The 17,355-nt window shown below is 37.4% G+C and overlaps 1 long non-coding RNA gene across 19 annotated transcripts in view; it reads left to right on the top strand.

Annotated features, from left to right (window-relative positions):
* LOC110394271 overlaps positions 1 to 17,355 on the top strand; it is a 177,906-nt gene that overhangs the window by 130,027 nt on the left and 30,524 nt on the right. For 12 of the 19 annotated variants that reach the window (XR_002435495.1, XR_002435492.1, XR_002435505.1 and 9 more), the window contains 2 exons: positions 5,955 to 6,054; positions 16,051 to 16,156. This is a non-coding gene — a long non-coding RNA (uncharacterized LOC110394271). Of the gene's footprint in view, positions 1 to 5,129; positions 5,184 to 5,954; positions 6,055 to 6,283; positions 6,394 to 13,664; positions 13,900 to 16,050; positions 16,157 to 17,355 lie in introns of all 19 variants that reach the window. The other 7 variants (XR_002435493.1, XR_002435494.1, XR_002435501.1 and 4 more) reach the window with 6 other exon arrangements.

Genomic DNA, 17,355 nt, shown 5'->3' with positions numbered 1-17,355 from the left:
CCCCAGAAATGTAAACTGAGTCTGTCCCTTGGTGACTCGAGGGCATTAGAGTGCACTGTGCACCAGTGTCCACCAGTGCCTCATATTGCTGTGGTTCTGATGTGCCAGGCCATCGAATCCACACAGTCCAATAAACTCTATTATCCCTTTCCCCCCCATGACTGGGTGCAGGGCCCCTCTACTTGTTCCCTTGTTCTTCTGATCAAGGCCCTTACGGCTTTTGCCATGTCCCCCAGCAACAGGAGCGGAGGATTTCGCCTTGGTGATTGATCTGGCTAGCAGTTCTGTTGCCCGTGCTTGTAGTGCAGGAGTGGGTTTTTTTGTGCCACTTCTTCATGTCTTCTCCATGGTCACGTAGGAAATGCCACAATGCAACGCGTGACATAGTCTTACTGTCGTCACTTGCTCGAGCAGGAGAACGTTTTCTTCTTCTAATAGCTGAGACGTTGGATGATGCAAGTTGGGAGGAAAACAAATTGCTCAGCCCCTCCCGTAGGGTGTCTCGATAATCCTGATTGTCATCAGGTTTATCGTCATGAGGCAAAGAAGTCAGTTCCTCTATTATATCATCGTGATCACTCTCAAATCTATCCAGTCTTTCAATTACCTTTACAATGGCAACTTGCAGAGGCGTAAATGTAGCTCAAAGTCATGGAGCCTGGAAATCAGCTCACCCATAGGGGGTCTTCTTTCCCATCTGCCATACATGGCTGCTAATGTACCAGCGTACTTTTCTGGTGCAGTTCTTGTGAATGTACGCCACATGTCTGGTGTACACCTGATTCTCTCAGGATCATGCTCCTGGTTTGGATCATCAGGAATGAATCCAGGGTCATGTAACATTTCCACCACAGCATGTTCTTCTCAAATAATGGATGCCTTTTTCCATAGCAGTCCATTTCTTTGCCTCAGGCATCAGGTCGTTTTTGAAGGGGTATTTTTCCTTCACGGCTAATAGCATCCGCTTCCAAAGGGTGAAGGACTCATCCTGGCATCTACTGATATCTCTGTCAATCGCTGAGTCTCTGGCAATACTTCCCAGCTGGCAGGCTTCTGTACTGTCTAGCAGTGCACTGTTAGCCCCACTGTCCCAGCATCGAAGTAGCCAGGTGACAATGCGTTCACCTGGGTGCCTTGTAAAGTCTTTTCTCAAGACTCGAAGTCATTTTCAGAGGACGAGTAGTAAGGGTTTCAACGTCTCTTTCAGTTGTTGTTGCCCTAGTGGGCATTGGTGACCGGGATCTCGTTGAGGGCCCCTCTCCTGGACTTTGGGGTGGCTCCCCTGGAGCTTCTCGCTTTGCTGTCTCCAGTTCTGGAGGAAGCGATATACGTTTCACCTTCCGTCCTCTTACAGGGGCAACTGAAATCAGTTGTGGTGCCTCCTGTGGTTGATCAGGCTGGTTGTTTTCCATGCTCTGTCTCTCACGCTCGGCTTGGACCAACTTTTCTGATATGGCATGAAAGTTGGATTGGAGGGCGTGTAGTTCGGATTGAAGACTGTTAAGCTTGGATTGCAGAGTGTCCCGCTCATTTTGTAAACTTTCCCTTTCCTTTTGAAAACTCTCCCTTTCATTTTGGAAACTCTCTCTCTCAGCTTGGAAACAATCTGTTTCGGTTTGGAGACCCTGTATTTCGGTTTGGAGACCCTGTATTTTGGTTTGGAAACTCTGTCTTTCATTTTCAAACTGTCTCTCCCCCTCTGGGATAGTATTGAATAAGGCCCGATAAGCATGAGCTAGGCCCCAAAGGATTTGTGCCTCCTCAGATTCACCAGAGCCATCACATCCCTGTCTCAAATATTCGCTTAGGCTCTCAGGATCTTCCAGGTGTTTAGGAGTAAAGTTCCATGACACCGGAGATGCCCATCTCTTTAAGGTCTCTCCCAAGTTTCTCCACACTCCCTGCCACTCAGTATCCTCTGGCTTTAGAGAGGGCTTCCTCAAAATATAGATACTGAGTGAAATGACTAGCATGATGAGTAGTGCATTCAAGGAGACTGACAATATAGTCAAATGGGCATTCAGAAAACGCATCAAGGATTCAAAGGAGAGACTGGGATGTGATTTCAAAATCCCAAGTTCTACAAAATTAGCAGCTTCCTCTGGAGCTGTATTCCACATTGTATACATTTTTTTTCTCTTTACAAAGACAGGCTAGCAGCAGCCAAAAAAAAAAAAAAGTTTACAAAAAGTATACAAAAAAGTTTACAAAATATCCCAGAGTATTGGCAGTCCACCTGGACTTTTCAAGGTCACGTTTGCAGTTACAGCACCTGCAGTCTCGACAACGAAGCTTTCCGAGAGCAGAGAAAGGTTCGTTCTAAGAGCTAAAAAGCAAAATTTTGCCCTTAATTTTGCCTTAATTTTGCCCTTTGCATTCTCCACCAAAAAAATGTCAACGGTTTATGGGCGTTCGGCCCGGTTCCATGACGAAGAGGATGGGGGATCCACGGGTCTACGCCCCGGGAAAAGGGAAAAGGGAAAAAGGGTAAGGAGATGGCCCTGAGAGCAAAGAACAGCAGCAACAATCTGAGGAGAAACAAACTAATTTACTATAATACAATATAATTACAATTTAATCTGATAAATCCAATACAGAGAGAGAGAATATCCCAAAATCAAGGTAGGCCTTACTCTACTACCGACGATAAGACAGCTGGAGAGCGAGGTGCTGCCAAGACGAGAGATGGCAGAAAAAGGGAGGAGGTCTCGTGATCTGCAAGTTTTTATACTGCGAGCTTTTATCTTTTCCCTCGGGCTGGAAAATGGTAACAGAGGAGCAAAGTACCGTGGGGAATGTAGTAGTCCTTCTCTTCTGAGAACCAGGTACATTCACTACATGATGTTATGATATGGAATGCCAACAACCGAAAATCACAAAACCATGACATTGGATAAAATAGAAAATAAAAAATTAACACTGGTGCTAGATGTTATATCAAAATCTAAGGGAAGAAATATAAAGGGATGAAGTGGTTGTATTTTATTACTCTATTGTCCTTGTCTCTACAAATATCTAGTGTACTTACTATTTAAAATAGATTCTCACAATTTATGAAAATAATGCACAGCGAGCTAGTTAAATACCGGTCCATTTAAACAGTCCAATTTCCTTATATGTCATAGGCTGTTTTACTGCCTGGGTTCCTTGGGTCCATTTGGCCAATAGAAAACATTACACTTAAAAATGTTACGAGGAATGTGGTTCAAAGCATATCATTCTTGTTGAATTCCATACCTGAACTGGATCCACAGTACTTATGTACAATGAGATGCATTCAGTAAAAAATTTGTAAGCATGAGAGATCTACAATAGAAAAATAATTTTTACAACGCTATTTTAGCTCCACAGCTTATATTCTTCTTTTTGCAAATTTATTTCCTTGTTGAAATATGTTTCAAGGAAAATGCTCATAAGATTTATGAAACTGGTACACACATTGATTCGTATGTAAGTACTGGTGAAAGAAAATAGGGTGCATATATGCAAATAATATATGGAGTCTTTTACTGTTGAAAAATAGTTAGGTGATAAGCAATTATCTTCTTCTAAAAGGACCAGGCCCTATGACGTTATCCAAATAGCATAATGGCTATTCTGTTTGTCCCTTGGAAGACTCCTACATCATTTTTATCCAGGCTGACATATTTTAATTTGGATACATGCCAGAGAAGCAATTAAAAGAACTGCGTAACTTTTGGTGTATTTTAATTTGTTCTTCAAAGCAACAATTGCTGATGTGGACTAATCAGCTTTTATGTGCCAGTGAAAGCACAGAACATAATGACAAATGGTAAGCCAGAAAAATACTTGTAGCTAAATACCCACTGCCACTGTTAATCTAGAGATTGACAGTTTGGGTGGGTTTTTTTTGTACAGAATATGAGAATTTTCTTCTAGCTATAGGTAAGTGCTCAAAATATCATGAACTGCCTGTAGAATGGTATATTAGAATGTGGAAAAATCCAACTGACGTATCAATGAGATAGTTCTGAGTAATGCTGAAATTTCAGTAAGGCAAGACATTAGATTTGTGACAACATCACTGTGCAGTGTCTAACTTCCTAATCAGTGCATCTGTCTTTTCTTACCCTTTCATAAAGCCCATCAGTGTCCAGTTAATCAGATTAAATTTGAGGGGAGATAGTTCAGCTGTTTATTTTAAAGTGATGGGGAAAAAATGTTTTGCTAATATTTCTGCTCAATAATTTTATGGATCTACTGTAGATATACCAAGATTCATATCAACTAAGAAATATGTGCTTAAGAACTCTGTTGAACAATCAAGCTTTTAGTACCAGGAACACCAAAGGAAAAATGCATTTTAAATTCATGTACCTCTGTGAATAGGGTTTAATGCAACTGCACATACTCTAGTTGAAGATTTCTGCAGTATTAAGGGAATACTACTCTAAGAAAAAATATTCATTTTTGTTTTAAAAAGACTTTTTTATTGCAATGCTTTAATTGCATTTTATTTTACAGATTATATCATTTATCATATAAGTAATTGGGAAATATTGATTTATTAATATTTTCAGGAAAAAAGATATTAAGATTTAGGGTAGAGGAGTGGGAAAGAGGAAGGTAACACTCATCTCACATTCAGATCACCAGAGCTACATTCCAAACTCAGATATTTGGTTCTTAAATACACTTAATCAAATTTGAGACACTGGAACTGTCTAACAGAACTTTCTGGTTGTTCCCATGATAAAGTGTTTTTTAATGGTGAACCTTTTCCCCCTTGCAAAGGTAAATATTTCAGAGGGCATTGCAATTAATCCCTTAGTATTAGTCTGTGATGTGATATCTTGGTTGTTGTTATTATTATTGAACTTTTGATCCTTTGGGAATTTTTTTTGAACAGCTTTTTTTTTCCCCCAAATCTTCCCTACCTCAACTCCCTCCAAAAAATTCTCCTTAGAGAAGTAACATGTATAGAACAAATTAAGTATATGAAGAGTTTGTCATTGTTAAGAGGTAAAAAATTCCAATGGCAAAAAAGATGCTAGTATATCTGAAATAAAAAAATTAACCTTGTTACATAAAGTGTTATTTATTCAGTTTTGAGGAAAACAGAGAACTAAGGCAAGAGCTTGATTTTCTTGTCTTATTCTGTGCATTAGGTGAAAGTAGAAGCAAGAACAACAGCAGCTACAAACGTGAGCCATTAATCTCAGGTGTTTTTCTGATTTATTCATTGACTGTATTCCTTTCAGCAGCCAATATAAAGTACAATTCATACGTCAGTTGTAATTGTAGAACTGATGTTAAGTAAAAAAAACAGGGTGTTGTAGACATTGCCTACAAACTCTGCTCTTCTATCTTAAGTCTCCAAAATGTGCCTATCATTTTCACGTATAAAGTACCTAACATATTCTTCATGGAGATACTCTTCACTTTTTCAGTATGGCTTGGATTCTTTCATCCCTTTCACAAGGCTCAGGTGGCAACCTCTGACATTTAAAGTCAGAAAATTTCCTGTCTGGAAGATTTTCATAATTTGCAAGCTGTCTGGAGGACATCTGACATATTCACTACTACCTATGTTACGCTATGTCTTTTTACTAAGCTCCAGCTGAGCATTGTAAATCTGCACATTCAGCTATTCCTGAAAAACATATTAGCAGCCCACATTCTCACATTCAGACTGGCTGTTTAGATTCTCCCAATCCCTAGGCACTGATGGGTTGCCAAAGCACTTTTTATGCTTTGGTTAATACATGTTTTGCTTGTTTGTTTTTAAATATGTGTAATTGCCTGAGGGCTCTTTATTGCATTTCACAGTAGAGTTCAGACACAGTTCACGCACACACACAATGAAGCCAGCCAGTAATAAAAAGAGGCAAGCTTCAAAATGTCAGGTAATTGTAAAATGGAATCTAACAAGGGATTCAAAAACATTTCAAGCAGATTTTCCTGTAACTCTTCTTTGTTCTGTGTTATATCAGAGGTCCACCTAAAATCCTACCTTGGACAAGAAAGAGATGCCACATAAAGATGTGTACAGGAGTCCAGCTGAGCAACTTCATTCCACCATGTTAAGCCCAGGTAAGGCAAAGGCAATCCCCAGCATTTAAAGTCAGTGAGAATATGGTAATAAAAATGAAGCTCAGCTTGTTTAAAGGCTGAGTTTTGAACCAAAGCACTCAAGCTTAAGAGATACTTTGACACTCACCTGTTACCATATAATTCTCCAGTGAATCACTCATTATTGTTTCTTTCTGGCACATGGACTGGAGAAATTAGGCTGACCATTTAGTATCTCCAATACGGACAGGCTTTTATGAAAGAGGAAGACAAAGAATCTCAGCAAAAGAGCAGAGGAGCCTGTGGTGAGCAAAGCTGGAGGGAAAGGAAAGCAGCAGAGATCAATAGAGACTATGGATGGTAAATAATTGCTCCAAAAGTAACGCATTCTATTTATTTCCATGGAAACTACAATAAATACAAAGAACAAAATAGTGTTATTGTATGAGCAAATTCTCAGCTACAAAACATTACTTTTCAACAGAGTCAAAACCATTAGCTATGCATTTTCGCCAGTGATGAACAAGAGCCTGCATGCTGTACTTGTAGCATCTGGAACATGGCTTGTCTTCTCAGCAAGGTTCTAGGTTGTGCTTCAGTTCCTTGAATCCATGTCTCTGACTCTGGCTCTGTATCCTGATCCTTGGTTCTGCTCTCTTCATCCCTCAATTAACTGACTTTATCTCCTCATTTAAATCCTTCTTCACAATTCAAGATTATTCACCATCAATCCAACTTCAATTTTGGTTTTGCTCTGATTTTGCAGCTAGTGTAATCCACAACTTTTCCAAGTTAATCTCAAACTGATTATAGTTGTGAATTGCAATCTTCACCCTCCGCATTTCCCTCTCTAAATTAACCTTCTGCATTCATCTAATACAAAATACATCTCTGAAAAACTGTTGTGCTGAGATCAATCAAGGTGAGAACTTCACAATATGTTAATACTTTCAAGGTTTGAAAATTGCAATGTGGTTTCAAAAAAATTTTGAAAACAATATTGTCTCATATATTTCTTTTTTTTTCATCACAAATGATTTTAGAATTTCGTAGCTAGAGGTGACAAAATGTAACAACATTCAAAAAAGTGTCTTTTCTTATGTTAGTGTCAACATTATTGAGCAGTCATATGCCAGTTTGGATATTGATCAAATGCTGATGGTAGTCACCTTCTAAATAGTTCTAACTGATATCTACTCAAGCATGACCTTTCCCTTACTATTGCAAGATAACACAAAACATTTTGGTACAAAAGTGTGAGAACAATCGCAAAAATTTCATTGCCCTTGTGATAACTTGAGAGTTCAGTTACCCTCTGTTTAGAAAGGAATAAGGAAGGAGTAAGAATACCTAAAGAATATCACAAACATTAATCCTAATATTTTTTCTAAAGAAACACTTTTAAAAATAGTGTTTTGAGTATATGAATTGAACATGGAGATACCTTATCCGCACAAATGAAAAGTGCAGGCAATTTCCTTACTTTCTATTGAAACAAATAGCTTTAGTTTTAGATTCGGTGGATCGTTTTGTTTGCATTCTGTACAGTCCAGGAAAATGTGCTTTGTCAACTACTTGCATTCGAGTTTTTAAAGAAAAGCAATAAAAATAGTAGTTTCTGAAGGAATAAAATGTTTTCCTCTTAATCATCCAAAATAACAAAAGAGATTGAAGACCTAAGGGCACTTGACTCAGACCCTTTTTCTTCTTGATGACTTTTGGTTTTTACAGGTTACTTAATCTGCTACAACCTGAAAAATCAATATCTTCATATTTTACCTTAGCTACACAGTGCTTTCCTCTATATATCTTCCTGTCAAACAAACAGATGGCTGAGAAGGCGATAAAGAATCTTGAACCTGGATTAGTGCATTTCATATCGTAGATGTGATATAAAAACCTGACACACTGGACAATCTGTCTCTTGCTGAAAAATGAACTACATTTAATTTTAAATCTGACAAGACTTGAGCTGACCAGAACCTAACCTGTTTTCACTTATTTGTACTGGAGTGAATAAAATGACAAAACACAAGAAGACAGTTTTTATTATTTTAAATTAAAACTAGATTTATATTTTAGATAATTGTACAGAAATTACAAAGAAATGGCAAAAAAAAAAAAAGATCACAATACACAGTCTGGTCTGTGTGATAGTGTAGAAGTTCTAATGTGTGCTCTAGAGAGCAGCGCAGCATAAAGGAGTGCTGGCTGACAGCAAGATCAACACGATTCAGCAGCGTTCTCTGGCAGCCAAGGGTGCAAACCACATTCTGGGGTGCATTAAACATGACATAGACAGCTGGTCAAAGAAGTAATACTGATGCAAAATGTATTGATGGTTTTTCCTCACCTTGAATACTGCATGCAGTTCTTAGCTCCACTGTATGAAAAGGAGGTGTTAAGATCCTTGAAAGCATGCAGAGGAGGGCAACAAGGCTGGTAAAAGGACAGGAGGGCATGTCCTGTGAGGAAAGGTTGAAGACACTCAGGTTGTCCAGTGTGGAGAGAGTGGAGAGAGGAGGTTGAGAGGTGATCTCACTTCTGTATGCTGCTCCCTGTGGGTGCTGGCAGCAGGACATGTGGAAATGGCACAAAGCTGCCAGAGGAGGGTCAGACGGGGCATTAGGAAAAATTTTACTCTAGGGATGGTCAAAAAGTATCATTATCAATTGTCTAGAATTTTAAAATATTATTTATCAAAATTAACATAATTAAAAATGTTTCCTCCAGTCTGGAGTACATGTGGAGTTTGATAGCATATTTCAAGTTAAAATATGCTGAAGTATCACTCTTAAAAAAACTCTCTCTCTGGAGAGTTTGCTTGCTTATTGCCTGAAACATAAGCAGTTACTGATCTCATGACAAGATTTACACGTAGATATGTTTGCTTGTTTGTACAGATATTGGCCTTGAAAAAACCTATGAGAACATAATGTGTAGTTGTAGAAGCAATAGAGAAAAATAACTAACTATTCTTGAAATCACAAATCAAAACTATCATCTGTAACTCTAATTAATGGGTTGTTCAAAATTCCCTTTTGAAAGGGAGTTTTGAATTTTCAAAGGGAATTATGTGCTTACAGTTAGATGAGTCCCTTTTTTCTACCTCTCTGAACTAAAATTAGAACCATCACCTTTATGTTCAGGCCATGTGGCTAAGAGCTTTATAGAATCATACACTTTCTGCAAATCTTGAAACATGTTTTTAAAACCATTCAGAGTGCATCATAAGCCTGATTCAACAGCATATTTCTTTGTTAATACTTTAGCAAGAGATTGCTTTTCATATCTAATATTAAATGCAGCTCCATATTATACAGATGTTGCATTTTTGTATGTGTTTGAAATGTAAGATTGAGAGTTCTTTGTTTTTTATTTGTTTTTGTTTTTCTTTTAAGGAAAAATGTCATTTTCTTACCAAGCCACCAACAGGAACTACTGTGGAAACACAGCCAAATGAAGTTCATGTGAATGTAGATAATTCTACAGGCATGTTGTACCTTTTTACCATTCCTCTAGATAACATTTTTCTAGCTGTTTATTTGAGTACTGACATTTGTGTTCTGATATTTTCAGGCATTTAAATTTTATCCATATTTTGTTTCCTATTTCAGTCATAAATTATTACCATTTTAATATAATTTAAGACAGAAAAAAATCAAAATATTAACACCTTTGATCTAATAATCTCAAAATGTTGTGTAACTTTTCATGAATTATACTTCATGGCATTTTTCTTGTATAGATAATCCTTGTCATTTCAAAGCATTTAACAGACAGGAAAATAAGTGTACTGCAGGATGACTTGCCTAAGATTAAACAATGAGTTGCAAAGCTACTCATTGGAGTAGGAGGAGCACAACTATATATGCTTCCTCTGTGTGTGTGAAAGTAGCAATTTATGCGTCAAATGACTACAGGATTGACAGACAGTGTGCTTTTTGTCTGTACTCTGAAATAGGCTTCTGTAAAACACAGGTGGTTGGTAAACTGCAGTCTAGCATCCATTAATTCAGAGTATGTTTACACCAGTGAGTGTAATGACTGAAGCTTGCATTTGCAGATGTAAATTTGAATTACCTGGCTGGGACACTAAATAGCAGGATACTCATGGCAACAAGGAGTTTTGCAAAGATGGCTAGGCACATGCTGCTTGGCTTATAGATTGTGCTGAGCTCTGCTATATGGTGTGAACACAGTCAGAAATATGAGGATTAGAACAAAATTATTGCATGTGTTGATCCTGGGAGCAGTCACTATTTGGACTTCAGAGATAAATCTTTGGGGGTAATGCTCCAGCTCTTAGGCCTCCTGCTCTGAGAAGACATAACAACTGCCCATCCTGAAACTTCTACATGGCTACAGTGAAATACAGTAAGACTATAGAAAATTGCTGGGGCTTGTTGGTACGATTTACCACCACCACCTCCACCACTTTCATGTGTAGACACTTCAGGCAATGTAATAAATCCACCCCAGTGAACAAGTACAAAAAATACTGGGAAAAAATAAAAAAGTGACGCTGTGATACTTTAGTGTAGATCCTGTTGTCTTGTATTCTGCATGTACATTTTTTTTCTTTTAGAGTGCTCTTGAAGCTAAACCACACACGCTTGCTTGTTTCCTTCCTCCTTCAGTGGGTAGGTGGAAGAGGAAAGCAAGTGTAAAAGCAAGAAAACTTGTGAATTGAGATAAAAATTGTTAGATAAGTGAAGAAGTGGAAGAAGTGAGAAAGAAAATAAGACCTAACAAGTGATGCAAAGCCAATGAGTTATCACTTTTCATATGTAGACTGATGCCCAATTAGTTCCTGAACAAAAGATGGCTAGTGAACCTAAACATTCTTTCTCTGTTTTTATTGCTGAGCATGATTTTATGTGGCATGTAGTATTTCCTTGGTTAATTTGGGTCGTCTGGCTGTCTGTGTCCTCTCCTAGCTTCTTGCACACTCCAAATCTATTTGCTGGAGGAGTAGAGTGAGAAACAGAGAATGTTCTGATGCTGTGTAAGGTCCGTTAAGCAACAACTAAAATATCGGTGTGTTATCAGCATCACTTTGGTCTCAAATTTAAAGCACAACACCATACAAGTTGCTGTGAAGAAAATTAAATTCATTCCAACCAGACCTAGTACATACGGATAAAATTCTTACTTCCAAAAATGGTAATTTCTCTTGGTTTCAATAGAATTTGAATAAAGTCTGAAGCAAAACCTTCAGACTAAAACTATTATTGTAGTTTTAACAAGAAATACACTGAGATGCAAGTAAAAGCACATGGATGGTAAATTTCTTTTAGTTGTTTTTATGGTCTTTCTTAAAGAAGCTAAAATCATAGTTTCTAATTATTTTTGACAGGAGGATTAGCTTTTCTCTATGTGTACTATACACCTTTCTAGAGATCTGTAGACTGACATCATCTTACAGGCTGAAATTAAAATAAAAATTTAGGAGTGTCTTCCTCTGTGAAAACCAAATACCCTTTCCTTCAGCATTCATTTTTACCATTAACCTGAAGAGAGAAACATAACAAAAATAGTAAAATTATTTACACTGAAACGCAGAGGATATAAACAAACACTGTCTTGTGATTCAGTATATAATTTATCTCACCTACAGGTGAGATATAATTATAGGTTATATTCAGGTTATATACAGGTATATGTTATATACATGTATATACAGGTTATATTCTCACTTACAGGTTGAGCCTTTCAGCAGCTATGGGACAAAGTAGTTAAGTACCGCCCTGTGTTGAAATGAAGTTTTCTAGCTTTCAATCACTTGCCATTATTGTCTAGCAAAACTGCCCCAGTTGCAGCACTGGATGCAGTGCTGCAGTTGCAGTCTGGAATGGCTGCTCAATCAGGTTGTACATGCTATCTGCTCAAATCACTTGCTTTACATCTCTTTTCTTCCTCTAAATTTTGGGCTTTGAGTTAGAAGAACAATAAATCTTTCAAACACAAGTCTTTCCTCGTAGCAGCTCCAGGACGCTCTGACTTTTACACCTTATTTTCAAGCAAAGAATAAGGCTAGTATCTCTCTCTCAGTACTTGATCAATAAACAGCTGGAGCAGCTATCAGTAGAGGGAGACTGGAAATGTATGTACAAATTATTTTTTTGAAAGGCTTTCATCATTCTATCTGTAGAAATGGTTGTGATTTTACGGAATTGTTAGCATATTTATCTGAAAGACCTTGAGTAAAGTCAGTAAAGAGTTGGAACAACAATGCAAAACCCTGAAATTTTCTTGAAATAAAAGTTCAATTTTTACTACCTTCTAGTGATCTGGATGGGATGCCTAGGAAAGAAAAGATGGGTGACTCAACACAGGCATTACAATGGACAGAATCCATTATGCAAACCAGGGAGACTGTCCTCAGAAAGGTAGTAATTCATGACATATTGCCAGGAACCTCTTGAGCCACTGCTTTGGTAGAGCAGGAAGAGTAGAACTTGGAAAATAATTGTTGGGTTTTGTTTGTTTGTTTTAATTTGTGAATCATCAGAGTATTCTAATGCTAGTCTAAAGGTCTGCATGAAAGTTAAACATTTAGCATGCACATATAGCATGCACAGTATATGCTATATGAGCTACTCGGTGAATTAAAAACAGACCAAGCTGCTTCAGCATTAATATAAATTCCTCTGAAAGCTTAAGTCTCAGATGCAGTCAATATAACTTTATGTATTAACTGAAGTACTTCATAAAAGACCCTCATCACCCTAGGCTATCCCTCTAATCACTGCACTTTCAGATGATGACTGAAATGTCCTGAATTACCTGGAGGAAGTGCTCCCTTCTCTCTGCTGATTCTAGAGAGACCTTGTGGAAACAGAGCCTCTCAACTATGTGTCTACAGTTAGATGAGAACAACTTAAATCTGAATGCATCAAAATTTTCATATGTCTTGAATGCTCAGTGTATAACTGAATTCTACATCCTTTTCAGACAACTTTTTAATGGAGAGAGAAGGCAGACTTCCCGTACTTTTATGTACATAGGAAAACTAGATGTTCTCTCAGATATCATAGCAATTATCTATTTTTTTGCCTTGGCACAACTCATTATCAACCACTGAAATTCAAAATGATGCAGGCAGATGCCTTTTCCACCTTAGTGGCATGATTTAATGCCTTTTTGATGAGCATGCCAGTATTTCCTCTTACTCTATTACTTAAGCTTTGTAGTTCCAACATTTTTCTTCCAATACTTGCATTTACTTGAGGGAAGAGTTTGTAACCTACTTTTGCTAACGAATCTTCCTCTAGAATCTTCTAATCTTCCACTCTACCAGGTAGTTTCTGCCTTCTTTGTTCACAAAACGTCAAAGTACATCTTACTCCATTTCTTATTTTAGAAGGGCTTATTCTGTTCTGAGTAGTTCCTTGATGCATTTTTAGCCAGCATGTGTGGTATTTGTCCATAAATATTTTTTTTATCTAATTTTGGTACTCAGATATCCAATTATGCAAAAACCAGAAATGTGAGGGGCAAGCTCTTAACTGGCTAGTTCAGAGAATTAAATAATGCTATACTTTTGCCACTATTTTATTTCTGAATTTGAAAAAGATTCAGGTTTCTTTATATTTATCTGAAATAATTTTGTCCTTTCTGTGTTCTAGTGCCAAATAATCTTCTATATTCTACCTTCTAAACAATGTGTGTGTGCGTATGCATAGCTGCCCAGGAAGTTCCAGCATTGCTTTCCACGAGATATATCTCACTTATCGAACAATTCTTGGACTATCTGTGCCAACCAACCTTCACTTTACTCCTGTTGGTAGCACTCCTGAAAATATATGCATGTACACTGAAAACATAGCCAAAAACACATTCAGAGTTTGATTAGAGCAAGAGGTAAGCAAGAATGAAGTGCACAATTCCACAGAAATATCAACAGCAAGACACAGCTGGGGGTTAAGAACCTTTATAATCATGCAACATCAACTTCGTTCAATGAAATAAACTTGTTCTATGTCTACTTCTTTGAGAAATGCAAATAATGGAACAAGTTCATCTCTATGTGAAAAGATTTTAAACTAATTCTTCATTTGTCAGAATTATTGTTTCATCCTTCAGTGAAATTTTGCTAAAGGTTTCTGAGCAAAGGAAAAAACCATATGTCTTCCATACATATGTTATATATAATATAACATAGTATACATAATGTGAATCTATTTGTTTCACAGTTTAAAAATCTCTCCAGAGAGATGCTATGAGAGATGGTATCAAAGGCCTTACTAAAATCATCCACCATCTTCCCTTCATCCACCAAGTGTGTGACCTTATTGTAGAAAGAGGTCAAGTTACTAAGGAGGACTTTCTGTTCATGAGCCAGTGTCAACTATGTCTGATAAATGCTTTGTTCTTTAACTGCCTTTCACTATGCTCAGGGAATCTTACTTATAACTTTTGCAGGAACTGAAGCTAGACTAACTGTTTCTCGAGTCTTCTCTCATGTCCCTTCTGTAAATGGATACAACATTGACTAGCTTCCAGTCAGTAGGAACATCCCTGGACTCCCAATACCTTTGATAATTGTTGAGAGGAATACAGCTATAACATCTGCCAGGTCCCTCATTACTTTGAGGTGAATCAAGACCAATAAGCTAGTATAAACTAGAGCTGACTGAAAAAAATTGAAGGTTCCCTTAATGCACACTCTAACTAGATTATAACTTAATTAGATCTTAAATTGTTTTGTTTCCTTACATGGCTTGAAAAATTCTGCATTTGCAAGGACTAAGGCAAGAATTATAAATATTTCAAACTGTATATGACAGAATTTCTCTGGCGAGAAAGAAGAGGAGAAAAAAAGGAAACAGAGAAAGGAAAATTTAAAACCACTTCTCTAGATTTTATGTTTTTATATTTTTCAAAATATCAGAATATTTTCTGAAAAAAGAAAAACATATTTGAAAAGACAAGTGTAATTTTTCAGCAGAGAGCACAAACGACTGCACTTTCTCTGTTAAAACTACATAATGGCCACCAGCCCTTGAGACCTAGTTAGTTTCATACTGAAATTTATGTTTATACTTAAATTAATGAATTGAATTAGTGCAAGATTTCCTAATTAGAAAAGATTCTGATTTTTTTTTTTTTAAGTTACTTGCATAGATATTGCCTGGATATCTCTTCAAAGAACTTTTTACACCATTTTTTCTTTAAAGAAAGAAAGAGATTGGGAGAACAACAATTCTGAAAGTGTTTATTCAAAGCAGTAAGTGAACTGCTGAATCAATTCAGGACACAAACAATGAGAATAGGATGAAACACACTGGGGAGCACTGCGGCTGATTGTCTACATATCTAGTCCAAAAATGATCCACAGCTGCTTGAAGAGAACTGAGAAACATAGCTGAGCCATTAGCTATGTAACAGAAGAAAAGAAAAAAAACATGATACATGAAACAAAAGGCAAACTTTCTGAGTGTTGGCTTTCTCAAAATTCCAGAAAGGAGATAAAAAGTTTCTCCAGAAATTTAAGATTTTATGGTATCATATAATTTGTTTTCCCTGCAAATTTTTTTCATAGGGCTTTTTCCACAGATGTGTTTATTCTCAGTTTTGCCCTGTTGACCTGAGTGTCACAAACACTGGGTCTCCTATAGACCACAGAGTTAATTATACCAGGCTTTTAAGAACACAGACATTTGCAATTATGTTCAAAAGATACAGTTGAATCCCTTCATAAGGTCACAATTTGTTACATGAGGCATGAAACCTCAGCAAATGTAACAACACTTATTAGGAAAACCCTGCAATTTTTGAAACAATTATTTTATATTGCATGAAATCTAAAGGAAAAGTTTGACTTTGTTTCAACAAATTTATTTTAAAAATCTCTTTGAAAGCTCCAGAGAAAACATCTGTTCACCAAAACTTGATTTTTATCAAATCAACTTGTCTGACAATAAATAAAAGATACAGTTTGCATTCAAAATCCTTTCACTAACTTTTTTTTCTTTTTCCAAACTGTCTTAATGTGTTTCAATACATCATAAGGCCTGATGCCTGATGCTGCAGAATGCTGAAATGCTGGACGTTTTCTGTCTCAGGAAAGCCATAAAAAAGCAGTGAAGAGCAACAGAAACTCTACCACGACAAATATGTAAGTCAGAAAGGTACTAACGAGGCCTGTTCTTTTACAGGAATGGTTTGACTGCATCACTAACACCTCTGAAATGCATCATCAAAAGTGATGAAGTTAAAAAAACTAAAGACGATCAGCCCACCATTTTCCTCTATTTTCAAAATTATCCATTCACAGTAGTCAAGTAATTGTAGTAGTAGTTGAGTAGTTGTAGTAGTAACTACAGTGGGATGCTAGACTTCTTAGGAGATGTCACCTCTTTTATCTGTAAATTTGTCTGTCAGCAGAGAATAAAATACTTGATTCAAGAACTTTCTCTTCCTGTCATTTATCAATAATCTTTCAAATGCGTGAAAATTTACTAACTTTGTATATGAAGACATTTACCTTTAGTCAACCATATTTGCAATGCTAATCTGGACAAAATATTAGAAACTCTGTCTGACTTACAGCTTTTTACAACAATATATAAACACCTCATGTGTTCTGCTTGTTTGTGCTTCCTGATTAGTAATGGTTTCCATTGTTAGAATCTGACTAGAAAGTTACTAGCAGAATTCAGTGGCAAGGAATACATTTGTTGCATATGCTTCGTGATGCTAATTAATAGAGTACCAGCATTCAAACCAGAAAGACTTTTTTTTTTTTTTTTCGATTGTAGGAAGTTTATGGAGAATGAAATCTTAGCTGTTAAACATTTAGAAATCACCATGATTCAGTGCTGCACTCGGGCCGGGGAAATCCCAGGTCTTTATACAACCTGGGCGAAGAATTCCTCAAGAACAGCCCTGTGGATAGGGACTTGGGGGTCCTGGTGGATGAGAAGCTGGACATGAGCCAGCAGTGTACGCTGGTGGCCCGCAGGGCCAACTAAGTTCGGGGTTGCATTAAAAGAGGAGTGGTCAGCAGGGAGAGGGAGGTGGTGGTCCCCCTCTACTCGGCTCTTGTGAGGCCCCATCTGGAGTACTGTGTCCAGGCCTGGGGCCCCCAGCACAAGAAGGACGTGGAGCTCTTGGAAAGAGTTCAGAGGAGGGCGACCAAGATGATCAGAGGGCTGGAGCACTCCTATGAGGGAGGGTTGAGGGAACTGGGCTTGTTTAGTTTGGAGAAGAGAAGGCTCCAGGGAGACCTCATTGTGGCCTTCCAATACTTGAAGGGAGCGTATAAACAGGAGGGGGATCAATTGTTTGTGAGGGTGGATAGCGATAGGACAAGGG

Source organism: Numida meleagris, chromosome 2 (assembly GCF_002078875.1).
Source record: "Numida meleagris isolate 19003 breed g44 Domestic line chromosome 2, NumMel1.0, whole genome shotgun sequence".
NCBI lineage: Eukaryota > Metazoa > Chordata > Aves > Galliformes > Numididae > Numida > Numida meleagris.
Note: the sequence above shows the minus strand (reverse complement) of the source record. Positions and strands in the feature narration are given on the sequence as shown.